Here is an 8,609-nt window from a genome sequence, read left to right as displayed (position 1 = left end):
ACCATAACTCTGCTTCATCAGCTTGTAAATCTACAGTTGCTGAATGTTTTACTGTCAGCTCTTACTTTGGAATGTTGTGTGGGTTTTGGGGATTTTTTTGTTTGTGGGTTGGGTTTTTTTTTCCAAGTAAGCGCTACAGATTTGATTATTTTATTAAAAGTAATAAAAATTGCAGTTTTAATATTCTTGTCATGCCTATTTCCTGAAAGTTTTACTGTTCACAGTGTAAGATCACACAGTCTGTATTCTAAATAATGCTGCCACTAGCTTGGTTACATCTTTTCATTTGGCTTTATGCTTCCTGGGTTGACAGGGGGAGGATTTTAGTGTTCAGTGACAGTTCTCAGTTCCTCTCTATACAAATGTTGCATTTGGTCCCACCACTTCCCCCTAACACCTCTATTTTCCCTCACCCTGACATCAGCTGTGGAGGTGAAGGATGCAGCCATCCTGTGTATGGGACAGGTACATTGCCATAGAAATCAAAGGGCATGATGGGCCATGATAAAGCTCCACCCATGACTACAAACTGCACCATTTTTGTTCATGCAATTCTTGCAGCAGATGCCTAATTAACAGGGGGGCAGAAATTCGGGGGGAGAAGTCAGGTTTTCTAAACTAAGCATGCAAAATCTCTGTGTACTCCCTAGATAAACACATACTCAAGGCTTGATAAAAAGTAAACTTTAATTCTACTTTTAATACTGCCTACTAGCCAGAAAACAAACCATTAATCCATTGTCTAGACTTCAGGGCATTGCTCTGCACAGCCAAACATTTTGAGGTGTCCCAAGCATCTTTGTATTATTTTTTGCTTCGTATAAAAACTTAAAATCTTGTAATCATTCTCAAACAAAAACAAACAAAAAAAAAGGGGAAAAAAAACACAACAGAAAAAAAGTCCCCAAAACCAGGGAAAAAAAAAAAACCTACAAGAGAGAAGAGAGAAAGGATGTTTTAAAATATCAGTAATTTTCATAAAAACCAAGTTTCTTCCAGTTCTGTCAGGAAACAGGTTTGTGAGGATAGATCCACATAAGCACTATTGCTAACTGTTGGATCAGAGCCCATAGAAGAAATGGCTGCAAATCACTTCTGCCATTTCTATTTCTAATAACGGGAAAAAATATAAAGAGCACATAGTGGTTTATAAAAACACTTGTTTGTTGATCAACAGAAAGAAACATTATTAATCATATTATTTCAATGGATTTACAAATCAAAAGACTTAGAAATTGCTTTTCTTTCCTGCAGTTGCACCGTATGCCAGTATAAGTGAAGGTATTATTGTACTCACTGTCTGAAGTTACCTTGACATACTTAACATACTTTAACCCAATCTTACTGTATTTTAAAATGAGCATGACGCATTGCATGTTGTAATGCTAATTTTGTAGAAGTGTTTCTTTATTACTTGTGAGCTTTTAAAACATTAGCACAGACTCGTTTGAAATTTCAAACACATGAAGCAATGAGCAAAAATAAACTTCAGCAGCTTTTGCACACATTGAATGAGCCTGTCCATATTACAGAATAACTGCTTTCATAGCCTCTAACAAGCATGTGTTAGTCACACCGGTGCTTTTCAGGCTGGGGTTTGCAGGTCACAGGTGATGAGATGCTAAATGTATTTACCACTAAGATGAACAGCTCACCATGACCTGTGACAAATTTTGGAGCTCACAGTGATCCTCCAGGAAGTGCAGGAGCCAAGACTCACATACCCCCTTGGATTAGGCATATAACAGTAACCCTATGCTTTTTTTCTAAACCAGGAGGAGAAATAGTTCTCTCCAGATCAACCACTTCATCCTGAAACAGGTGTCTTAAAAAAGGTGGTAAATGTACTTATAAATGTCAGAGTCTCTCTCCATTGACTACAGAGGGAGCCAGGGAATTAACAAGGGGGGGCATTAGCTTTAGACACCTACAGTCACAACCATATAGACATAAGGACCCGAGCCTTTGTTGAAAAAAACCCCAGTACTGAATGATCTCTTCCTAAAGAAAGGGTATCTTTTGTCCCTGATCATGTTCTTCCTGCTTATTCAAAACAAGACTGCAACACCTAAGCTACAAAGACAAGCCAAGAATCATAGCAAAAATCAAGAACTAACAGCAGAGAATGTGTATGATATGGTTTAGTACTGAATGCAATCCATGTGCAGGGAAGAAGTGATGGCTGAGGTCTGTGAAAATCTTGGGGTTTCTTTGGTGGTTCTGCTCGAGATTAACTCTAGTGAAGAGCAACTTCAGCTTAAGCCAAGTGTTTCTTTAGGGGTCAGTGGGTTAATTTTCTTTGTGCTTGTTTTTTTCCAAGTAGCTACATAACATTCTATGCAATATTTTGGAAAGCAAGAATTTTTCACATTCAAGTCTAAACTGGAAAGCTAGCAGAAAAAAACCCCTGTGCTTAGCACAGGAACTTGAAAATAAGAGCTTGGAAGCTGTCAAGACTTAATCACCTTTTTCTTAAAAACACTCCTAACATAATGACACATTACCTTGTTTATGTTCCTTAGTAATTTTTTTCCATCCAGTTCCTGTCATACCTAGAATTATATGGAAAAGATACAGTTAAGAAATAATATTACCCAAATGTAACTGTGAAAACTCCTAAAACACTCTTAAGCCCCACAGATAACGTGATAAAACCTAAAAATATCATCCCAAATAGAGATGATGCTGAAGGCCTTGGACCACATGAGCTATGTGGAAACACTGAGAGAGTTGTGCCTGTTTCTTTCCTGGAGTAGGGAAAGCTCAGGGCTTATCTGTGAAGCTTATCTGTGAACTACCTGGTGGATGGAATAAAAAAGATGGAGACAAACTCTTGTCATTGGTGCCATGTAAAAGAAGAAGAGGGATGGACACAAGTGAATATGGAGAAAACTTTATTTTAACATAAGGATTTTTTTGTGTTAAACTGCTTCTCCTAAAGGAGAACCACTCAGTGGTACTTACTGCATTGGGATAGCCTTCATCTTGGCAGACAGGAGAGAGGAGCACTGAGTTGAAAGAACAATGGAAAAGGACCACCCACCTCCAATTCCCAAACCAAGTTTTTTTGAAGCGTGGACAGGCAGCAGTAAAATCCTGGGGAGAAGGGACCCCCTTAGAATATGAAATGAGACACTGGTAGCAGAAGGAAGCAGGAAATCTAAAGCCTAGACCAAAAGATGACCTAAACAGGACTAATCCTAAGTAAAGCCATAGTAGTTGAGGTGATGGAAGAAAACACTTTCCCTGGTTTGTGAAGCCTTCACAATGACCAGAAGGTCCACAGGACCCTCTGCAACACGTGCGGATGAATGAAGAGAAGAAAAGGGTGTTGTTTGCCCCTTATTTATTCCAGCAACCTTTTTCTGATTCTCTGCCTGAGGAAGAAGAAATAGGTGGAAATAAAGCCACCACATGGATTTCTGAACAGGGAATGAAAAGGCCTTTGAATGAAAATACACCTTTGAGGACTCAGACAGTGTCTCCACTGCTCTCCTGCCCCCCAGCCCTCTGGAGAAGGCATCACAGCCAACTAGCCTAAACCTCCTCAGCAGGTACCTACCTCTCAGTGCTTAGCTCTTCAGGCAGTACCATACTGGGTCACTTGCAGCAGTCACCATCTCAGTAATTCTGTTTCACAAAGTGATGTTGGCTTACTACTTACTCTGTGCTCAAGAAGCTGTGTGGGTAAGTTGGATCCTCTAAGACTCCATGAGATGATAGAGTCTAGGAACTCAACTTCAGAGCAGTACTGCCACTCCACACACAACTGCTGTTGCTACCCAGAACTTTCTGACTGTCAGAAAGGCAAGGGGGGTAAAGAGCCTTCTCCTCTAGTTTAACCAAGTTCCCGTAGAACAGATGAAATCCATACATACGGTGCCACCTTACACAAGCTGAAGTACCACAGAAGCCGTGACTTCACAAATGCATAAAGCACAGAAGTACTCAGCAGCAGTCACTCTTTCACTCAGAGAAACCAGCAACTTCAAAGTGTTTCCAGCTTTAGGCCAATGTGAATGCATCAGTAAGTTTGGATCCAAACCTAACAGCATAAATAGACAAACCATTTCCAGTAGCACCCAAGGTTATACAGTACGGGCTACAAACCTTGCCATGTATCTGGCTGCAGAGAGGAGGGAGAAGATTTTTGATTAAGGAGCTGAAGAAGAAAGAAAAACAGCCTTCAGTTTAAAGGTCTTCAGGGAGACACAAAGAACATGGCCTACATGTAGATGTGGCAAGAAAAAAGCTAGCTAGAAAGACCCCTAAAACACAAGAGGGCAGTTGGAAAATGAAACCAAAAAAGGAACAGAAATTGAGAGAGACCGTAGGGAGCCGACATTCCCTTTCTCACATTATGTAGGGAAACTGGTTTCATAAATCCACCCATTCACACTGGTTGCAGGCAGCAGAGTTCACTATTCTTTTCTGTGACAACACACTCACATTCATTTTTAGCAGCCTTTGGCACAGCTGTTAGGATTGAAGCTTGACAGTTTGTAAATATAACAACCGACCTCCAGTCCCAAAATCTTCTGGCAACACTTGCAGCAGACAGACATTCCCTGCCTTGGGCTACGCACTAAGGCCCCAGCTTCCAAATTCTGGTACACAGACCACTAACAGTACTTCCTATTTATGAGTTGGAGAAGGAAGACCAGGTTTTAAGACTTTCCTGAATACACTGAACATTGAGTGGTTTGAGGCTACAGGCTGTGACAGTAAGTCTCAGTTCCCTAATTTTGGGAACATGTATCACAACAGAATGTGTGGCTCAGTTTAGTAAGAGGGAGGATAAATTTACAGCAGGAAATCTGAGCCCCAGACACCAGCCTTCTGCTTTAATTGAGAGAAATCTGGCATGCTGAGATTTCCAGCTTTCTCTTAAGAGTATCTGGTTGAAATGGTAAGAAATGGGTAAGTTTTCTGTGGATATAGCAGTCTTTACTTATTCAAGGAAGAAAACTTCAGAATATGATACAGTATTAGGGTTCAAAGGGAGTCCCAAGAAGACAAACTGTGTATAGTGAGAGTGAATTATCCTCAGCTCATCTGCTGATAAAAAACTAAAAGTCTCTGTAGGTTGTAATCAAGATCAGAGAGAACTTCAGGGGACTCCGTCCTACCAACAAAGCTGCACTAGGGAAGGAGAAATGTTGATATATAAGGAAGCCCTAAAACTAGGAAGCAAAAACCCTCGAGACATCAGTAACTGAAGACTGGGAAAATCTCATACATAATTGTTGAACAACTTCCTTGAGAGTATGCTCAAGGCTGTGAGACACACATGCTCTGGAAAGAATCTCTATGGGATATAAAGAATCTGTGAAAACAGGCAGGGGTAGCTTTTCTCCTCCCCAGTACCCTTGAAAACCATGCCCTACTAATCAAAGTGAAAGGACTTGTGACTGCCTTCCCACTTCCCTTGACAGTGCAAGAGAATCAGTACATCACAAAGTTCAACTATCACATGTAGTGGTTTTCAAAATAGCTTCAGCTATAATTGACAGCTACAGTTGTAACAAGAACCCTAAATCACTGGTTACAATACAAAAAAAAAAACCAGCAAAAAATTCACTTCGTCCAGACCACAGACGTTAGCACCTTATCTGAGCTAAAATCAACCACTGTGTAGAGGCAGTGGTAAATTCCAAGGCTCACACTGAGTTTTGCAGATATCACAGGCAGTCCTCTTCACTGTCACATGAGAACAGACACACAGTAAGTGGCCAAAGGAAAAGGAATTCTGCACAGCAAAAGCTCTGGGCAGTATAATTTTTGTTTCAGTCTGGTGATGTCAGCCAGGTCTCTGACACAAAGGGCCTGGCATCAATATACCCTGTGGAATTTCCACCAGTTAACTTGATGAATACCTTAAATGAAACACATCATAGTCCCCAAAAGAAGCATTTGATGTTATGAAGGGTCTAAAGCAGACAATAGTTACACCAGTGTATTGCTGTCAAATCCTTACCTTTTAGAGTGTTATGTTTGACTTGCTTTAGTACCACGGGAAAACTCTCTAAACCAGATGGCTGGGGAAAGGCTTTCTGAGAAGCCTCTACTCAGAAAATTCTGTTGTTCTCTTACCATTGCATGCGTTCTTGCAGTTGGTTGATAGCAGTTTTAATTTCCAAACATGCCAACAGTAGTTTCTGCAAATCCTGGGCACAAGCTGTTGCTTCTCTTTGTGCATGATTCCAGGCACTCTTGCAGTCACAAACGCAATGGTCAGACTGAAGATGGTTTTCTTCCACCTCCTGCAACTGTAAAATCACAGGAAGAATCCACAGTCATCAGGTGAGCTTTGGTACGGAGGAGTCAGCTGCTGCCCGAGGATTCACGTGCTGCAGGTATCTGCCCATACCCTCTGCCCAAAGAACTGTAATCATCTCAAGTACCTTCAAAGCTTTGCTTTTACTAGCGAATGAACACAAGCTATGTTACTTTGCCCTCCACGGATTTCCTAGAGCACAGTTCTAAACACCAATACTGCCCCTCCGACCTTTTTGGTGACTTAGGATGCTCTTTGTATTCACTCGGCTCCTCTGAATAAACATGAATTAAAAAGTTCATCCTTCTGCAGTGACTTCACACGTCCCTCATAAGGATCAGATTTAAAATATTTTTTCTTTTAAAACTCTAAGGCTTCCATACCTCAGTTCTTGGAAAAACGCTGTGAAAGGTGGTCCCTGACTCAGAAAGTAACTTACACTTCCCTTGCAGTAAAACCGCTTAAGGATGGCAAATTATAGCAGGGCCAAAGAAGGGGGGAAAAATACAGAGTAAGTTACAAAAGCATTCAGACGGGCGCGGCACGGAACCGCGTGGCACGGCACGAAACGGCTCAGCGTGGCGGGGCGCGGCTCGGCTCGGCACAGCGGGGCGGACGCGCAGCCACACTTGTAGCTGTTCTTGGTGCTGAAGGAGGCGGCGCTCCGCGGCAGGGCAGGGCAGGGCAGGGCAGGGCAGGGCAGGGCAGGGCAGGGCACGGCACGGCACGGCACGGCACGGCACGGCACGGCACGGAATCCCCAGCTGGTCGCGGGCTGCGGCTCCGGGCCCGCCCGCCCGCGGTCGGCACCGCCCTCCTCCGGCACACCCGCTCCGCCCGGGGCGCGGTGCCCGGCGAACGCGTGCCGCGGGATTTCCGAGCGGGGGAAGCCAGTAAGGCTGAGGCTGTGGCAGTGGGGGAGCGGGAGCAAGGAAGGGGTCACCGGCGCGGGCCGGGTCTGTTTAATGCGGTCTCCCCCAGGGTGCGGGGCCTCCATCCCCACCCCGCCTTCCGCGGACTCGTGTCCCCCGCCCTAGGATCGATGACACGGGATAAGATTCCCGACGCTCTTTGTCCCGTCCCCGGTTTTGGGCCGCAGCTCGGATGCCGGGTGGCGGAGTTCCCATTTATCCCCAGGCACCAGGGAGGTTTCGGCAGCGCGGAGCCGGGGCCAGCCCGGAGGGTGAGGGGCACAGCCGGGAGCACCTCGCCGCAAGGCTCTGGAAGTTCGCTCCTCTCCTAAAGGCTGCCCAGCACACCACCACGGCACAGGGATGCCCCGCGCCGCCCGGCGGGAGCGCCCGGCCCGCCCCGCGGAGCCGCGGGAGCGCAGCCCCGGCGGGGCCGCACCGCCCGCCCGGGAGCGCCCGCCGCAGCCTCGGTGAGAAGGTTCCACCTCGGTGAGAAGGTTCCACCTCGGTGAGAAGGTTCCACCTCGAGGGCGCTGCCCGCAACTGCACCCGCGGCGCGGCCCCCGCACGGCTCGGCCCGGCCCGGCCCCGGGAGCAGGACAGGGCTCCAAACCCCACGGTTCGGAGGCCGGCTCGTCAGGCTCCTGCCACCAACCAGATCTCTTCCATCTTCCCTTTTCACGCTAGTCTGAACTACTTTCCTCAAAAGGAATAATATTTTTCTTTGCTTTGCCCAGGGCTGGCTCACTTACTCAGAACATCACTGCTGGAAGGAGGAATTCTAAGAGTGCTCAAATATGTCCAACCCGTGCTTCCATGATCATCTTTGTTGTGTGCTACTGCTTGTGTTTATGTTAAAGGCCGGCCCCAGGCAAACCACGGGACTCAGACAATATTTGATGGGTCTTTCTATAGTCACAGTGTAGCGCCAAGCAACAAGGTCCCAAACATCAGATACTGCTCCCTGAAGACGCTGGGTGGGAAGTCCAGTGGCTTCAGGACAATACCTCAGTCTGCACCAGAAGCCAAGCTGGCACATACACACCCAGTCCTGTAAATTCCTGAAGAACAAGTCAGATAAACAAAGAGCTCTCTGCCTCCCTGGGCAACAAAACATCTCAGTCTGCAAGCCACTTGCTCTTGCAATCCCCTTTTCTGCAGAGCAGAAGGCAGATAGTTAATTAAACACAGCACAGGTAACAAAACAGCACAGAAGATGCATGTTACAACTGTGCATTACCATGTTTTGACACTGACTTTAGAATCAGAGCAGAAACATTCAGGTCAACTTCACAGTTGGTATATTCTGCCTCTAATTCAGAAATACTCTATTCAGAAATACTTCTATTTCAGAAAAAAAAAAATCGTAAAACTACCTATACATCATCACAAAATAATGTTATTCATGTTAACATGCTAGC

Source organism: Corvus moneduloides, chromosome 4 (genome assembly GCF_009650955.1).
Source record: "Corvus moneduloides isolate bCorMon1 chromosome 4, bCorMon1.pri, whole genome shotgun sequence".
In the NCBI taxonomy this organism is placed as follows: domain Eukaryota; kingdom Metazoa; phylum Chordata; class Aves; order Passeriformes; family Corvidae; genus Corvus; species Corvus moneduloides.
The sequence above is the reverse complement of the archived record's forward strand: the minus strand, read 5'-3'. Positions refer to the sequence as shown.